The sequence below is a fragment of the Macaca fascicularis genome, chromosome 1, assembly GCF_037993035.2.
Source record: "Macaca fascicularis isolate 582-1 chromosome 1, T2T-MFA8v1.1".
Classification (NCBI taxonomy): Eukaryota; Metazoa; Chordata; class Mammalia; order Primates; family Cercopithecidae; genus Macaca; species Macaca fascicularis.
Genome location: NC_088375.1, coordinates 209,052,833 through 209,071,279, shown reverse-complemented (window position 1 = coordinate 209,071,279; position 18,447 = coordinate 209,052,833). Strand labels below are relative to the sequence as shown.

General features: G+C 45.9%; 1 protein-coding gene across 30 annotated transcripts in view; it reads right to left on the bottom strand.

Moving 5' to 3' along the window:
• The window catches only part of TRIM63 (tripartite motif containing 63), a 64,241-nt gene that overhangs the window by 22,027 nt on the left and 23,767 nt on the right, over positions 1–18,447 (bottom strand). For 6 of the 30 annotated variants that reach the window (XR_012424106.1, XR_012424105.1, XR_012424111.1 and 3 more), the window contains 3 exons: positions 10,718–10,829; positions 2,439–2,549; positions 1,660–2,092 (listed from right to left, as the gene is read on the bottom strand). The exons of 5 other annotated variants lie outside the window; for them this stretch is intronic. The gene's annotated coding sequence lies outside the window, so the exon portion shown is untranslated. Of the gene's footprint in view, positions 1–1,659; positions 2,093–2,438; positions 2,550–5,025; positions 5,255–9,782; positions 9,898–10,717; positions 10,830–18,447 lie in introns of those variants that run through there. 19 more of the 30 variants (XR_012424116.1, XM_074016079.1, XM_074016101.1 and 16 more) reach the window with 6 other exon arrangements.

The window sequence follows — 18,447 nt, the reverse complement described above, 5'->3', positions numbered from 1 at the left end:
TTTTTGTATTTTTGGTAGAGATGGGGTTTCACCATGTTGGCTAGGATGGTCTCGATCTCCTGACCTTGTGATCCGCCCCCCTTGGCCTCCCAAAGTGCTGGGATTACAGGTGTGAGCCACTGAGCCCAGCAATTTTTTTTTGGCTGAGATGGTGCAGCCAATGGAAAAAAAGTACTGGAAATGGGGTTTTGGGGAGATGGAGTAAATTCTAAAGCCTTGGGAAGGAGAGGGACGCTCCAACCTTTAAGCTGGAAGGATGGAAAGAGCAGAATGGAAGGAGGTGTTGGGAGTTGGAGAGAAAGGTGTTTATATTTGATGACCTTGATCAAGAGAGCATTGAGGTCAACTTCTGAGGCTAAGGCATCAGTGGTGGAAAAGATGTGGACCAGCCAGTGTGGAACACGAGAGGAAGTGCCCTGGAGAGAGATGGAAGGACTGTCTAAGAGCAGAAGAGCCTCGCTGATGTTTTCCAGTACTGACGTGTCATTTGCAAGGAGCCATTCACATGGCCCTGTTGACTTTCTCCAGCCGCACTTGGCAGTCCAGGTGCAGATGCCAAACAAATGGACAGTGGGATCAACTCCAGCCGGGGCGCTGGCAAGGCCAGTGCTGCTGAAAGTCAAGGGGTGAGGAAGGGAAATTCCCACGTGGGCTGTGCTGGGCATCAAAACATGTCATTTAATCCTTACCACAGTCCTGCAGGGGAGGTTTTATGATCTTCGGGTTTTTTCCCAGGAGGAAATGAGGCTCAGAGAGTTAATTGGCTTGGCCGGAGTCACACAGCCACAAGTGGCAGAGCCGAGCTGGGGTTCATATCCACGGTAGCCTGATTCTTCAACCTGTGCTCCCCTCACTGGAGGATTTACTGAGTGCTTATTATGTTCAGGCATTGTGCTAAGTCCTTTCCATCCTCCTGTTCAGTCCTCCAAATGACTTGGTACAGCAGGGATCATAATTTTCCCTGTTTTGCAGGTGAGCTTCAGAGGCTCAGTGAGGATAAGTCACACAGCCAAAGTCCCCCACCAGTGAGTAGCAGAGTCAGCATCAGAATCAGGAAGTTATAAACCAGCATCATTACAGTTATGAGAACATACCATAAGACTATAGTACCGGCAGATGAAGAGACAATTATGGAACATTAGTGGTGTGTCCAGACCTAGAGCTCTTAACCACTACATTTACTGTCTCCCTCTCTGCAAGTCACTTCGTTTCTTTTTTTTACTCCTTATGAATGACAGTTTCAAACACACAAACTAGAGAGAACAGTATAATGAGCTCATGTAATCAAACCCAGCTTAACTTGTTCATCATTGCCCCAATATTCCCACACACTTCTTTTATCTTTTCTTTATTTCTTGAGACAGAGTTTCACTCTTGTTGCCCAAGCTGGAGTGCAATGGTGCGATCTCGGCTCACTGCAACCTCTGCCTCCCGGGTTCAGGCAATTCTCCTGCCTCAGCTTCCCGAGTAGCAGGGATTACAGGCACATGCCACAATACCCGGCTAATTTTTGTATTTTTAGTAGAGACGGGGTTTCACCATGTTGGCCAGGCTGGTCTCGAATTCGTGACCTCAAGTGATCAGCCCACCTCAGCCTCCCAAAGTACTAGGATTACAGGCGTGAGCTAGTGAGCCTGGCCCACACTTCTTTTTTCTACATTTTTCTTTCTTTTTTTTTTGAGACAGAGTCTCACTCTGTTGTCCAGCCTGGAGTGCAGTGGCGTGATCTTGGCTCACTGTAACCTCTGCCTCCCAGGTTCAGGTGATTCTCCTGCCTCAGCCTCCTGAGTAGCTGAGATTACAGGCACTCACCACCACGCCCGGCTTTTACTTTTAGTAGAGATGAGGTTTCACCATGTTAGCCAGGCTTGTCTTGACTCTTGACCTCAGGTGATCCGCCCACCTCAGCCTCCCAAAGTGCTGGGATTACAGGAGTAAACAACCACACCCAGCCTTTTCTTTTCTTTTTGAGAAGGAGTCTCACTCTGTTGCCCAGGCTGGCTGGAGTGCAGTGGTGTAATCTTGGCTCACTGCAACCTCCCCTCCTGGGTTCAAGCAATTCTCTGCCTCAGCCTCCCATGCCGGGCCTTTTCTAAAATATTTTAAAGAAAATGTTAGACATCAAGTCATTTCACCCATAAATACTCCAATATGCATTTCTAATAGATAAGGATTTGTGTTACATAATCACCATGCCATTATGTTAACAAACAATAATTTTTTTTTTTGAGACAGGGTCTCACTCCGTCACTCAGGCTGAGACCTCTGTTGTTTTTGTCTCATGGATCTCTTTTAAACTGTAACAACCGTCATCCCTCTCTTTCTTCTGTGCCATTGATTTGTCAGAGAATTATTCTGGGTATTATGGTTCTCATTTTTGCATATCATGCACTGAAGCTTAAGTGATTTGTAGAAAGTCACCCAGCTAAGCAACAGACCTGTCATTTAGAATTGCTCCCAAAATTCTGTGTCACGAGTATAGGAAGCTGTAGTGTCTTCTTCCCAGCTGGGTAGAAGACAGGCAAGGCATCTGGGAGAATGGTCTAGGCCTGGCAAGGAAAAAGGGAGGTAGAGGGTAATAGCAATTATAATCCTATTTTTTATTGATTCAATGCTTGCAAGTGGCTGGACATCTACAAAGAGTTTCGAGGCACTATTTTATTTAGTCCTCACAACAATCATAAATAGGTTATACTTAAATTTTAATCGACAGGTAAAAATTGCACATATTTATGGTGTACAACATGATGTTTTGATATATGTCTATATTGTGGAATGGCTAAATCAAGCTATTTAACATGCATGACCTCACATACTTACTGTTTCGTGGTGGGAACACTTAAAATCTACTCTCTTAGCAATTTTCAAGTATACAGGTCATACTTACTGTCCTTGTTTTACAGATGAGGCACAGATCAAGGTATGGAGTTGCCCCAGGACCCACAGCTCATGCAGGCAAAGCTGCAACAGGCCTGTTTAACTCTCAAGGTCTAGCTTTTTCTTTTTCTTTTTTTTAGACAAAGTCTTGCTCTCTGTCACCCAGGCTAGAGTGTAGTGGTGCTATCTCAGCTCACTGCACCCTCCACCTCCTGGGTTCAAGCGATTCTCATGCCTCAGCCTCCCAAGTAGATGAGATTACAGGTGCCTGCCACCATGCCTGGCTAATCTGTTGTATTTTTAGTAGAGATGGGTTTTCACCATGTTGGCCAGGCTGGTCTCAAACTCCTGACCTCAGGTGATCTGCCTGCCTCAGCCTCCCAAAGTGCTAGGATTACAGGCATGAGCCATCGTTCCCAGCCTATGCTTTTTTTTTTTTTTTTTTTAATTGTCTCTAGAAAGGGGACTTTTCAGAGATCTGAAATCTCTGCTCACTGCAAGCTCCGCCTCCTGGGTTCACGCCATTCTCCTGCCTCAGCCTCCCGAGTAGCTGGGACTATGGGCGCCCGCCATCACACCCAGCTAATATTTTGTATTTTTAGTAGAGATGGGGTTTCACCATGTTAGCCAGGATGGTCTCGATCTCCTGACCTCGTGATCCACCCACCTTGGCCTCCCAAAGTGCTGGGATTACAGGCATGAGCCACCGCGCCTGGCGAGAAATCTGAGAGTTTTTTAACGCCTCTTGATTCAGAGGAGAAAACCCCGGCCTAGGGCCCAGACACCTGGGCTCCATCTCCATCTCCGTTGGAGAACTGAAATGTGATGCCCAGCAAACCACACCCACCCTCAGTTTCTTCATCTGCCAAATGGAGCATCCACAGATGATCCTGGACGGTCCTTCCACGTCCTCAGTGGCCAGGTTCTCAGAGGAGTGCTCCAGTGATGACACAGGCCCAAGGGGTGGTGATGCTGGAGAGGAAACCACCGTCCGTCTCCCCTTTCATGTCCCCATAGTTCAGGCTTGTGGAAATGCTTCCCTGTACATCATAGAGCAGATCTTTTTCTCGTGTGTGTACCTGTTCTCCCTCATGTCCTCCCTAGGAGGGTGAGGTCTGCCCCGCCTTGCTCTGGATTTCCCCTCAAGCCTCTGCTTGGAGCACCCTCGGGAAGTGGAGCAGGTGTGGCACAGGCACTGTTTTTTTCTTATGGTTTAAGATCCTCATCACATGCTTTGATGTCATCCTCATTGAAGAATCATCTCAAATCACAGGATCAAACCGATGGGTCATTTGATCTAGTGGCTAAAGCTGGAGCAGTTGGCAGAGGCAGGTCCATGGGGTCTGGGACATGAAGCAGTGCCCTCAGTGCCAGGGCAAAGTCCACTGGGCCTGGCCTGCATGCCACAGAAGGGGAGCAGAGTGTCCCAGGACCTCCTCACTCATGGCCCGGGCTGGGAGCCACACAGGCCTCCTCCTACTGTCCCCAGGGCCAGATAATGCTTGTGGACAGCTACAAGGGCTCTGGGGAGTGGGTGGTCTTTAGAGAAAGGGACTGTCCCAGGGCGAATGGAGGCAAGTAGGGTCAGGAGGGGGCTCTGCATTAATTATCCTGAAATGAAGTATTGAAAGTGCTTTATAAACTGTGCAACATATAAACTGTGAAATGCAATACATCCTTACTATAAGACCCTAAGAGTGTAGAGCAACAAAGAGGCTGCCCCAGGACAAATGGATCTGAGTTCAAGTTTTGACTTCTCCACTCTTTTATCAGCTCTTTTATCAGCTCTTTTATCTTGGGCAGGTTACGTGACCTGTGTGTGTGAGTTTCCTCATCTATGAAACGACAAATGGGTAGAGTAATGATGTCTGTGGGCATTTCTAGTCCTGAGAGTCAAGGGTTCCTGGTGACTATCCTCCCCTAGCATTCTATCCCTTGCTGAAAACTAATGGCACAGAAGTGGGAGTCCATTTGCACAGGCACATAGCACACGTCTGACACATGGTAGACACTTAACAAACGTTGTTAACATTATCACAGCTAGGAGTAACACGAGTTAGCATTTACTGAACAGTGAGTATGGGTAACCCCATGGCTTGCATACCATCTGTTGTTGCATAACAAATTATCCCAAAATGTAGCAGCTTAAGACAATAATAAACATTTATTATCTCACACAGTTTCTATGGGTCAGGAATTCAAGAGCAGCTAAGTTGGGTGGTTCTGGATCTGGTCTCTAAGGAGGTTGTAGTCAAGAAGTTGGCTTGGGCTGGGCACGGTGGCGCATGCCTGTAACCCCAACACTTTGGGAGACTGAGGCAGGAAGCTTGATCCAGGAGTTTGAGACTAGTGTGGGCAACAAAGGAAGACCTTGTCTCTACAAAAAAAAAAAATTTTAGCTGGGCATGGTGATGCGTGCCTGCAGTCCTAGCTACTCAGGAGGCTAAGGTAGGAGGATCACTTGAGCCCAGGAGGTCAAGACTGCAGCGAGCTGTGATAGTGCCACTGTACTCCAGGCCGGGCAGCACAGTGAGACTCTCACTGTATTTTTTTTTTTTTTTTTTTTTTGAGTCTCACTGAGTCTCAAAAAAAAAAAAAAAAAAAAAAATATATATATATATATATATAGGCTGGGGCTGCAGTTGAGTTTAGCAGAATGCTTGACTGGAGCTGAAGGATCCACTAACAAGATGGCACACTCATAGTTGGCAACTTGGTGAGAGGCCTCAGTTCCTCAGTACATAATACCTCTCCATAGGGCTGCTTGAGCATCCTTATAACATGGCACTGGCTTCCCCCAGGGCCAGTGATCCAAAAGAGCAAGACAAAAGTGGTACTATATTTTATGACCTAGCCCCAGAAGTCACACACTATCATTTCCACTGTATTCTATTGGACACACAGACCAACCCTGATACAGTACGGGAGGCAACTGCACAAGGACCTGATTACCAGGAGGCAAGAATTATTGAGCTCTATCTTGGAGGCTATCACAGTCTGTTCTAAGTGTTTAATAGGTATTAATTCATTTGTTAATTCATGACACTGATACCAGTATAATCCCCATTTTACAGATGAGAAAACTGAGTCACACAGAGATTAAGTAACTTGCTTAAGGTTGCACTTCTAGGAAATGGACTGGGGTGTTGTCGTGGACTGAATGCTTGTGTTCCCCCAAAATTCACATATGGAAGCCCTAACCCCAAATGTGAAGGTATTTGAAGATGGGGCCTTTGGGAGGTAATTAGGGTTAGATGAGTTCATGAAAGTAGGTCCAATGGCATTCGTGCCCTTATAAGAAGAGACACAAGGCTGGGCAGCTGGGCAGAATGGGCATGGTGGCTCACGCCTATAATTCCAGCACTTTGGGAGGTCAAGGTGGAAGGATCACTTGAGCCCAGGAGTTCGAGACCAGCCTGGGCAATAGAACAGACCTTGTCTCTACCAAAAAAAAAAAAAAATTAGCTGGGTGTAATGCCACATACTGTAGTCCCAGCTACTTGGGAGGCAGAGGTGGGAGAATTTCTTGAGCCCAGGAGCTGGAGGCTGCTGCAGTGAGCTATGATTACGCCACTGCTCTCCAGCCTGGGCCACAGAGAGAGACCCGTCTTTAAAAAAAAGAACAAGAGAGACACAAGAAAGCTTGCTCTCCTTTCCTCTCTGTTTCTCTTGCTGTCTCTATGTCTCTCTGAAACCGCCTTTGCAAAAATTATAACTGAGGAAACTATGACAGTGACAGATTTCAGATTTAACCAACTCCGTCTTGCTTCTAACCTTTAAGCAGTCCTTGTTCATTCTTGGGCTTAAATCAAACTAATCTAGGGAGGCATTTAGTTTGAAACAAAATTGATAATAGCCCTTTCCTGAAAAGACCCCCTTCTTCTGTTGGGACCAGTTTGCTTTTGTAGGACTAACAAATTAGCTACAAGATTAGATATTATGCAGCCTCTGACTCCAAGAGTCTGAACCTCCCCCAAATTGCTCCTGGGGACATCACTATTGTAAAACCTGAGATCAGTGCTTAAGATATTTTGCAGATCCTGTACTTGATGGATCAGCTGACACCACCCAGACCAGTAATCTGACTCAACCAGTTCTGCCATCTCACCCAGGAACAGAAGACTGCAAGAAAACTTAACTTTGATCCCCTCTATGATTCCATCTCCAACCTGACCAATCAGTACTCCCCACTTACTGAGCCCCTACCCACCAAATTATCTTTAAAAACTCCGATCCCCGAATGCTTGGGCAGACTGATATGAGTAATAATCAAACTCCAGTCTCCCACACAGCCAACTGCGTGAATTATTCTTTCTCCATTGCAATTCCCCTGTCTTGATAAATCGGCTCTGTCTAGGCAGCAGGCAAGGTGAACCTGTTGGGCAGTTGCATCTCTCTCCCTTTCTCTATGCATGCACGCCAAGGTAAGACCATGTGAGCACATAGCAAGAGGGTAGCTACCTACAAGTCAAGAGAAGATAACTCAGAATAAAATCACCTTGATCTTGGACTTGCCAGCCTCCAGAACTGTGAGAAGTAAATTTCTGTTGTTTAAGCCACCCAAGCTGTGGGATTTTAGCAGACTCATCTGACATTGCACTCAGAGGGTTCAGGATTCGACTTCAGAGCGCTGACTGTTTAGCCCTTGTTCTTAACCTTTCCCTCTTTTTCCAGGACTAACACAGGCCCTGGCGCCCCCTGATTCCCACCTGGCCCCTTGGCTGGGTGAGAGGCTCCCTTCACTGACAGTGAGGCCCGACGTGCCACTGGGAAGACTTGGAAACAGGATTGGGGGAAGCCTCTGGGGCAAACTCCAAGTCCAAGGGTTCAGTGCTGACCCAGATGTTCCTTTGTTTATACCCCTGGGAGACAGTCTTGGGGGCTCAGCTGCCCACCCCACCTGGCCTTCCGCTCCCCACCCCCACAGCTTGAACCTGGGGTTTGCCATACACACCCTCAGGGACTATCCAGATTATAAACAGTGAGCAGGAGGAAAACAAACTATATTTAAACCGGCAGTTGCTTCACAAACAAAGCTGGTGGGGGGGAAAACACTAGAAACATGAAAAGACCAAATGTCAAAATCCACAATACGTTCAAATTTTAAGAATAAGCAAAAGATATAAAAAGGCAATTCACATGAGAATAAATGTCAATGTCCCCAAAAACCAAAACAAAAAAGTGCTTATCCTCAATAATTTAAACATATCACATTAAAACCACAATAAAATCTGATTTTTCTTGGATCCAATAGACAAAAGTATTAAAGATGAATAATATTCAAGCTTGGTGAGGGGTAGGGACATGGGGACTGGCACTGCTCTTGGCTCTGGGGGAGCAGGAGAGTGCAATTTGACAAAGAAAAATGTTAACTATGCATACATGTGACTCAGCAATTATATTCTGAGGACTCTATATTATCAAAAAACTAGAAAGATAACAGAAAGATATAATTAGATAGGTAGATACAGATATGCAGATATATAGCTCTATTTACACACCAGGACATTTTTGCAATTTTGTTTTCCATAGCAAAACCTTGGAAACAGCCCAAATGTCCATCAGTGGGACAAAAAAATAAATTGCCGTGTGGTCACCTAGTGGAATGCTATACAGAATTAGAATAAACAAATCTTGCCACATGTAACAACATGGAGGAAGCTCATAAATAGAATGTCAAGCAAAAGAGGACATCCTGTATAATTCCGTTTATGTAAACTTCAAAAAAGGCAGAACGAATCTGAGCTGTCAGCATTCAGGATGGTGGTTATCCTTGAGGAGGCCAGAAGGAAGCATGGGGCCTCTGCGACTGCTGGTGATGGCCTGTTTCTTGACCTGGGTGCAGGTGATGCAGATATACTCACTCTGTGAAAATGCCTTGTATTGTACACCTAGGAACTGTGTACTTTTTTTTGTTTTTTTGAGACAGAGTTTAACTCTTGTCACCCAGGCTGGAATGCAGTGACACGATCTCGGCTCACTGCAACCTCCACCTCCCAGGTTCAAGCAGCCTCCTGCCTCAGCCTCCCGAGTAGCTGGAACTACAGGCTAATTTTTGTATTTCTTGGTAGAGATGGGGTTTCACCATGTTGGCCAGGCTGGTATCAAACTCCTGACCTCAAGTGATCCACCCACCTCAGCCTCCCAAAGTGCTGGGACTGGAATTGTGTACTTTTCTGAATATATGTTATACTTGAAGAAAAAGTTTACTAAACAACAATAACAACAAAAAGCATACCCCAATAAGCATTCCAAATGTCCATGCAGAAAAATAAATACTTACATATATACATAAATATTCCTCCAATTCAAAAAAATGGACATTGAGCTTTCCATATTGAATACCAATATCAAAAGATGTCAGCAATATATTGTTAGGCACAAACAGAAAAACACATGCCTATTACATATAATCTGATCCTATTCTTTTAAAAAAATTATACATGGGTATGTAAATAAATGTTATATATCAGATATGTGGTACAGGCATAGAAACAGATGGAAAGAAATCTCCAAACTGTTAAAAACTAGGAGCCAGGGTTCTTTAATGAGGCCCTCTAAAGGCTCCTTAATAAGCCCATTTAACGAGGCCCAGCAGGAAACTTGAACTACAGCTCATCAGAACTGGGCCATCACCTCTGTCAGAGCTGGGCCCTGGCACAACCCTGGGTAGGCCAGGGGCCACTTCGGATCAGAGTTTCTGGAAGCACCATGCAAGGCGAGCCCTGGGGGCCCTGGAACAGCCAGGTCAAGGCCTGGGGGAATGGACCCTGAGACGTAGGATGAAGACAGGAGAACTAGCCCTGACCTCATGGGCCCAGTGGTGTTAGGGGAGGTGGGAGGAAGACAACCCTATCTGGACACACCAATTAATCATCACAACCCTTAGGACACCAAGGTCATACCGTTAGTAGGTGGAACAGCCAGGCCTTGATCCCAAATCTGTGTGAATCTCAAGTTAAAGGCTCTGCACTGGGCTGGGGAGGGCGTGGTGAAGACAGCAGAAAGGAGCAGGGTGCCCTGTACAGAGACCAGAACCCCATGGCAGGAATCACAGAAGTGGCTTTGGCCCAGGGCCTGCAGCTAAGCCACCCTCTGGGGTCAGAACTCAACTGCTAAATCTGGCCCCAAGGACCGCTCTGTTAACTCAGCACTGATACCTCCAGCTCCAGCTTCCAGCAGCCTGGAGGCTGGCCCCATCCAAAATAGACCCCAGGAGCGAGAGCCAGGTCTGTCTACTGTGCCTCTGTACACAACCACCCCCAATGCCCCTACTCACTCGCCATCCTACTCTCCCCTGCCCGCTTCACCCACCCCGCCCCTGTGTTCTGAGTCACTCAGGACATGATTACTATTAAGGAGATAGAAAGAGTAGGGGCAGAGGAGCAGGGGTGGCTGGAAGAGCCTGGGTCCCAGGTTCAAGTCCCCAGAGTCTGAGCCAGATGTGGCCTGGTTGATTAGCCTAAGCAACTGAGAATGAACAAATTTAGCAGGTGTGGGACAGGAGTCAGCAGTTGGGAGTCTACTGTATACCAGGTTTATTCAGTCTGTATAACTGTTGGTATTAGTGTCTCCATTTTACAGATAAAGAAACTGAGGCTCAGAAGTGAAGTAACTTGTCCAAGGTCACCTACAGCTTGGACCACTGAACCAAGGAAAATGTAGATTTCGAGCACAGTCCTGCTACTTACTAGGAGGAAAGTCGTGTGGCTTGGGCAAGTTACTTTACCTCTGTAAGCCTCAGTTTCCTCATCTATAAAGATGATATAAATTAATATTTAACTTACAAAATTGTGAAGATTCAAAAAGGTAATGTTAATCTGAGTGCTGTGGCACACACCTGTAATTCCAGCTGCTCAGGAGGTTGAAGCGGGAGGATCACTTGAGCCCAGGAGTTCAAGGCTGCAGTGAGCTGTCATTGCACCACTGCACTCCAGCCTGGGCAACCCCATCTTAAAAAAAAAAAAGGTAATGTTAAAACTCTTAGCATGGTATCTGGTACACAGAAGGTCCTTAGAAAATGTTTGTTTTACTTTTTTTTTGAAACAAGGTATCTCTCTCTCTCTCTCTCTGTTGTCCAGGCTGGAGTGTAGTGATGCAATCACAGCTCACTGCAGCCTCAACCTCCTGGGCTCAAGTGATCCTCCTGCCTCAGCCTCCAAGTAGCTGGGGCTACAGGCATGCGCCACGACACCTGGGTAATTTTTTTTTTTTTTTTTTGTAGAAACAGGGTCTTGCTATGTAGCCAGGCTGGTCTCGAACTCTTGCCCTCAAGCAATCCTCCTACTTTGTCCTCCCAAAGTCTTAGCAAATGTTATTATGATTAATTTAATTATCTGACCAATGAGAGAGTTTACTCCCTCAGAGCAGTGGGGTTAGGGAAAGTTTTTAACCTTCCTAGATCAATCCAGGATGTCTTCCTGAAAGAAGCAGCATTTCTGTCCCATTTTAACCCGAGACCATGAATTCTCTAGGTATATAAGGTTGTGATGGGGTAAGCATGGGGAGTATCTGGTAGAAGGGGGCACAACTTGGATAGGGAGAATTGCATCAGTCTGGGTGTTGGGGGTCAGGCAAGGTCTAAACACAGGCAGAACTCCAGATCTTGTTCTCGGAGAATGTCCCAACATCCAGCTTGGGCACCTTGGATGATAAACAGGTTGTCACCCTCTGAACCCTAAGTGAACCTGATAAATCCTGGCAAAGCTGAGGCAAGGAGAAGAGGCCCATCTATAAATACGCAGTGACTCAGGCTCAGTGTCGTGTTGAAAGAGCCGCTTGTGTTTATGGCTCGGTTGCTCTGGAGAGGCAGTCCAGCTCTAGGAGGAAGGTCCAGGATGCCCTGAAGTCTCACACCTCCCAGTTTTCTCTGCTGGGGCAGGTTTGGGACCTGGGGCCAGACCCACCATACGCTGGCTTAGTGTCCAGTCCGTTATGGGACTCTGAACAAGCCTCTCACTTCTCTGAGCTTCCAGCCATGCAGGAAATGAAACGTTGACTCTCTCTCTACTTTGGCCAGATAGGCTGTGAGGCAGGATGGTCTAGTGATCAGGCACTCAGGTTTTTGTTGCCAGATAAATGTAGGTTCAAGTCCCAATTTCATCCCTTAACTAGCTATGTGACTTTAAGCCAGTCAATTCATTTTTCTGAGCCTCAGTTTCCTGAACTATAAAATGGTGACAATAATGGAACTTTCTTCATAGAGTTGTCATAAGGATGAAAGAAGAGAAAATATATAAGGTACTTAGCACAGTAACTGACAGGTAATAAACACTCAGTTAATGATAGTATTATGACTGCAAATTAAGCTAACTGTTTTAAATACTTTGAAAAGAAATATTGGAGATCTTGGTTCCCCAGAGAGATATTTTGAGAGTCAATGATTACCCAAGAACTTCAACCACCTCTCTGCTTCCTAAATAGAAAAAGCCAAGCTATGAAGAAAACAAGACAGTTCCCCAAGGTTGGTAGGGAAAGGGCAAGGCACTGTCACTCATCAGATACCTACTGTGTGCCAGCTGCTGTCACCTCCAACATCATCTCATTTACTCTCCAGCCACCAAGGTACAACTTCCCTACACCAACCAACGAACCGAGACCCTGTGAAATGAACTGAATGGCAGAGCTGCGATTTGAGCCCAGGTCTGAGTACTTTCACAGTGCTTGTGTGTGGTCCTATCACACTATGGTACTTGGTTGACTCCCTGGTCTAGAAAAGTGGCCAAGGAAGAGACAGAAGTGAGAGAATGAGGAAGGAAGACTCAAGATGCTCAGCAATAGTCAAGGGAGAGTGTAGAGATTTAGAAGGAGATGGGAGGTGGGGAGCTGTTTGGGAAGAACACATGACTTTGAGGTGACTGCTCTGTGGGTCAACCAGCAGGCAGATGGAAAAGTACAGCTGAACTCAGAACAAAGATCAGACTAGGGGCTGGGTGCAGTGGTTCACATCTGTAATCTCAGCCCTTTGGGAGGCTGAGGCAGGAGGATCATTTGAGTTCAGGAGTTTGAGACCAGCCTGGGCAACATGGAGAAACCTCGTCTCTACAGAAAAATGCAAAAAGTAGCCGGGCATGGTGGTGCACACCTGTGGTCCCAGCTACTTTGCAGGGGCTGAGGTGAGAGGATTGGTTGAGCCCAGGAGGTGGGGATTGCAGTGATCTGAGATCACGCCACTGCACTCCAGCCTGGGCAACAGAGTGAGACCCAGTCTCCAAAAGAAAGAGAGAGAAAGAAAAAGCTGGAATGGGGTTGGGGAAAAAGAATCCTTTGCTCAAGGCTGTCTGAAATGACTTCTAAACTTACAACCCCTCAAGACTCTCTTCTGCATGACTTTGAACGCCATCTCTGCAGCATCCTGCCTCCGGGCCTTTGCACCTGCTATGTGATCTGCCTAGAATAGTCTTTTCCTCCTCAGCTAAGATGTCACCTCTTCACAGAAGCCTTCTTTAACCACTCTATTTAAACAGGCCCCGTCCTACTACTCCTGGACCGAGCACCTGCTTGGTTCTTTCTCAATATTTATCACAATCTATATTTTACTCAATGTCTGTGTCAGTTGTTTGTCCCCACCCTCCGCCTAAGACAGTATCTGTTCCATGAGTGCAGGGATTGGATGAGCTTGTTCACTGCTATCTACAGCTCCTGGAATAGCGCCTGGCATACAATGCAGCTTAGCATATTTATGGAATGAATGAATGATCCAGTCCCACCTGTCTCCTAAAATCCTGTCTCCGACTGTCTGCTCCGTTGGAACTGATTTCCCACTATTTCTCCATCACACCCTCCTCGTTCTCCCCTTCTAAGGGCCCCTACTTGGAACACCCCCTCCTCTGCCTATTCAAACCCTGCCCAAGGCTGAACTCCCCTGGGAAGCCCACTCACCCCCAGATCAAGTGAAGTGAATAATCTATACAACTGTACGTGGTGGCCCTGCTCCAAGCACCACTACTTACCTTGAGTAAGTCACATCAACTCTCTGGACCCTATTTTCCCCAGTTAATTCTATCTTCGGGATTGTATCCAAAGGAAGTCATTCAAAACCAGAGAAAAGCCAGAAATGGCCAAAGATACACCCTGAAGTATTATTTAAAATAGAAAAAAGTTTTTAAAACAACAAAAATGTTAAATGTTAATAATAATAAAAGGCTACTGTTTAATGAGTGCTTAAATGGGTCTGGCAGTGAGCAGCTGTGGATCCACAGCCCCACCCACTTACTGTATGATCTTTTTGTTTGTTTGCTTGAGACGGAGTCTCACTCTGTTGCCCAGGGTGGAGTGCAATGGCACAATCTCAGTTCACTGCAACCTCCACCTCCCAGGTTCAAATGACTCTGTTGCTTCAGCCTCCCAAGTAGCTGGGATTATTTATAGGCCTGTACCACCACACCCAGCTAATTTTGTATTTTTAGTAGAGACAGGGTTTCACCATGTTGGCCAGGCTGGTCTTGAACCTCTGACCTCAGGTGATCCACCTGCCTCAGCCTCCCAAAGTGCTGGGATTACAGGCGTGAGCCACCACGCCTAGCCCTGATCTTTTTTTTTTTTTTCCCTTGCTCTGTCACCCAAACTGGAGTGAAATGGCACGATCTCAACTCATGCAAACCTCTGCCTCCTGGGCTCAAGCAATTCTCCCACCTTAGCCTTCTGGGTAGTTGGGAGTACAGGCATGAGCCACTGCACCTGGCTGTGCTGTATCTTGAGCCAATGATTTAACTTCTTTGAGATTCAGTTTCCTCATCTATAAAATGGGAATGATAAAGTTTCCTTCCTCATAGAGCTTTTATTGTTGTTGTTATTGTTGTTAAGTAAACCTTTTACTGACTGTAATCCAAATACCAAAAAGTACATGACTAAGTGTGTAGCTGAATAAATGTTCACAAAATAACCATTGTTGTGTAACCAACAAAAAAAGATGATTCTGATGATTACATGAGACAACACCTGGGAAATACTTAGAGCAGTGCCCAGCACAGAGAACATGCTGGAATGGGTTGCTCCTGTTTCATGGGCATTTTGCTAAGCACTCTCTTTACATGCATTATTTTTATTTAATTTTTTTCCTTTTATTTACCTCACAATAACCCTATGAGATAGGCACTAATATTACCCTCATTTCAAATAAGGAAACTGAGATTCAGAGAAGTTAAATATACTGCCCAACATCACAAAGTTAGTAAATGACAGAGGTGACAGAGGAACCCATGTCTTTTGCCAAAACCTTCTTCCAAAACTCCTTGATATACTGGCTCCCCAAGACATCTATTGCAGCATCAGTTAAGAAGCTATTTTTAAAAAGGATATTCAATGACCAACTAGGTAAACTGTGGTCTGCTGAATTCTGTTCTTTTTTTTTTTTTTTTGAGACGGAGTCTCACTCTGTCACCCAGGCTGGAGTGCAATGGCTCGATCTCGGCTCACTGCAGCCTCCACCTCCCAGGTTCAAGCAATTCTCCTGCCTTAGCCTCCCAAGTAGCTGGGATTACAGGCACCCACCACTACATCCGGCTAATTTTTGTATCTTTAGTAGAGATGGGGTTTCACCATGTTGGCCAGGCTGGTCTCAAACTCCTGACCTCAGATGATCCGCCTGCCTTGGCCTCCCAAAGTGCTGGGATTACAGGTGTGAGCCACTGAGCCCGGTCAGTCAGCTGAATTCTCGAGTTGATAAAATAAATATCTGTTGAGCACCTACTACATGCCAGGCACTGTTCTAGGCACTGGAGATACAGAGAAAGCAAGAGAGAAAAGTTCCCTTTTCTCCCCAGGGAGCTTATATTCTGGCAGGAGAAGACAGATTTTTAAAAATAAAGATGATTTCTGATGTAACAAATGCTATCAAGAAAATAAACCAGGCCGGGCACAGTGGCTCATGCCTGTAATCCCATCACTTTGGGAGGCCGAGGTGGGCGGATTGCCTGAGGTCAGGAGTTCGTGACCAGCCCGGGCAACATGGCAAAATCCTGTCTCTACTAAAAATACAAAAAATTAGCTGGGTGTGGTGGTGTGTGCCTGTAGTACTTAGGAGACTGATTCAGGAGAATCCCTTGAACCCAGGGGGCAGAGGTTGCAGTGAGTCGAGATCACGCCACTGCACTCCAACCTGGGTAACAGAGTGAGACTCTCTCTCTCCAAAAAAAAAAAAAGACAAAAGAAACCAGAATTGACTGGGAGCAATGGCTCATGCCTGCAATCCCAGCACTGTAGGAGGCCGAGGTGGGAGGATCACTTGGGCCCAGGAGTTAGAGACCAGCTTGGACAACATAGAGACATCCTGTCTCTACAAAAATTTTAAAACTTAGCTGGGCATGGTGGCACACACTTGTAGTCCCAGCTACTCAGGAAGCTGAGGGAGGAGGAGTTCAGGAGTTCGAGGCTAAAGTGAGCTATGATGGTTCTGCAGCACTCCAGCCTGTGCGACATAGCCAGATCCTGTCTCTATAAAAAATAACAATAATAAAGTATTCTAAAAAAAGAAAGAGAGAGAGAGAGAGTAAGAAAGAAAGAAAGAGAGAGAGGAGGGAAGGAAAGAAGGAAAGAAGGAAGGAAAGAAGGAAGGAAGGAAGGAAGGACGGGCTTTGGGAGGCTGAGATGGGGGTATCGCTTGAGTCCATGAATTCAAGACCAGCTTGGCAACATAGCAAGGCCCCAACTGTACCAAACCCCCCCCCAAAAAAAAAATATATATATTATGTGTGTGTGTGTGTGTATATAAATATAAATATAGAGTAATATGGAGAGAGACTTTCAATCAGAGAGATTGCCTTGGATGCTTTAGATACGATGTTCAAGGAAGGACCCCTGAGGAGCAGACAGTTGATCTGAGACTTGGATGATGTGGAAGAGCTGACTGAGTGACAACTTTGGGGAAGGACACTCCAGAGACAGCCCCAAGGGTTATGCAGCCATTCTAATACATTGTATTGAAACCTGGAAAAAAGTAAAACAAGGCTGGGGGTGATGTCTCATGCCTATAACCCCAGCACTTTGGGAGACCGAGGTGGGCGGATCACCTGAGGTCGGGAGTTTGAGACCAGCCTGAACAACAGGGAGAAACCCCGTCTCTACTAAAAATACAAAATTAGCCGGGTGTGGTGGCGGATGGCTGTAATCCCAGCTACTCAGGAGGCTGAGGCAGGAGAATCACTTGAATGTGGGAGGTGGAGGTTGCAGTGAGCCGAGATGCACCATTGCACTCCAGCCTGAGCAACAAGAGCAAAACTTCATCTCAAAAAAAAAAAAAAAAGTAAAACAAAAAAGCGTAAGATACACTAAGATGATAACTATTACAATATGTGGGCTCACCTCATCCCAACCTTTGCCAGATAGATAACATCCTCAGAAAAGTGAAACAGTCAGTTATTGAGGTGCTACGATTATGGGTGTTTTGGTTTTGTCCTTTTCAAAAAAAATCTGCTGTTGTTACATTTTTCTTTTTGCAACTTTTTTAAAGTACAGAAGAAAGAAGACACATTCCAGGAGTCTCATTCAAACCAAATAAGAGTTCTGTGATTACTATGAAGGCTATGTGTGTGAGAAGAATATATTAGCTTAGTGAACATGCTGTGCAATCTCAAGTGAGTCACACTCCCTCTCTGGGCCACAATCCTGAACATGCGGGATGTCACCTGCTATACCTGCCAAATGTGGGGTCCTCCATAGGCAAGAGCACTGGCAAAGTCAAGCCTTTCTGTTCTTCATATGATACAAACTTTTAAGAACACCTATTTTTAAATTTTTATTTATTTATTTATTTTTGAGAGGGAGTCTCACTCTGTTGCCCAGCCTGCAGTGCAGTGGTGCAATCTTGGCTCACTGCAACATCCACCTCCCAAATTCAAGGGATTCACGTGCCTCAGCCTCCCAAGTAGCTGGAATGACAGGCACACAACACCACACACAGCTAATTTTTTTATTTTTAGTAGAGACAGGGGTCTCACCATGTTGCCCAGGCTGGTCTCTAACTCCTGACCTCAAGTGATCCACCCGCCTCGGCCTCCCAAAGTGCTGGGACTACAGGTGTGAGCCACTGTGCCTGGTCAGAACACTTATTTTTTAGTAACAGAGGAAAAGAAATCCTGAGTCATTAATAAAAATCAGTCAGTATAATGACAAGCCAAGTCAACAGACTGGGAGAAAATATTTGCAAAAGACAAGGACTATTATTCAACATATACCAAGAACCCTTGAAACTCAACAAGAAGAAAACAAATGGGCCGGGCACGGTGGCTCAGGCCTGTGATCCCAGCACTTTAGGAGGCCGAGGCGGGCAGATCATGAGGTCAGGAGATCGAGACCATCCTGGCTAACATGGTGAAACCCCGTCTCTACCAAAAATACAAAAAATTAGCTGGGCGTGGTGGCAGGCGCCTGTAGTCCCAGCTACTTGGGAGGCTGAGGCAGGAGAACGGCATGAACCCGGGAGGTAGCACTTGCAGTGAACCGAGATTGCACCACTGCACTCTTGCCTGGGCGACAGAGCGAGACTCTGTCTCAAAAAAAAAAAAAAAAGAAAACAAATGACTCAATTAAAACATGGACAAGGCTGGACTTGGTGGCTCACGCCTGTAATCC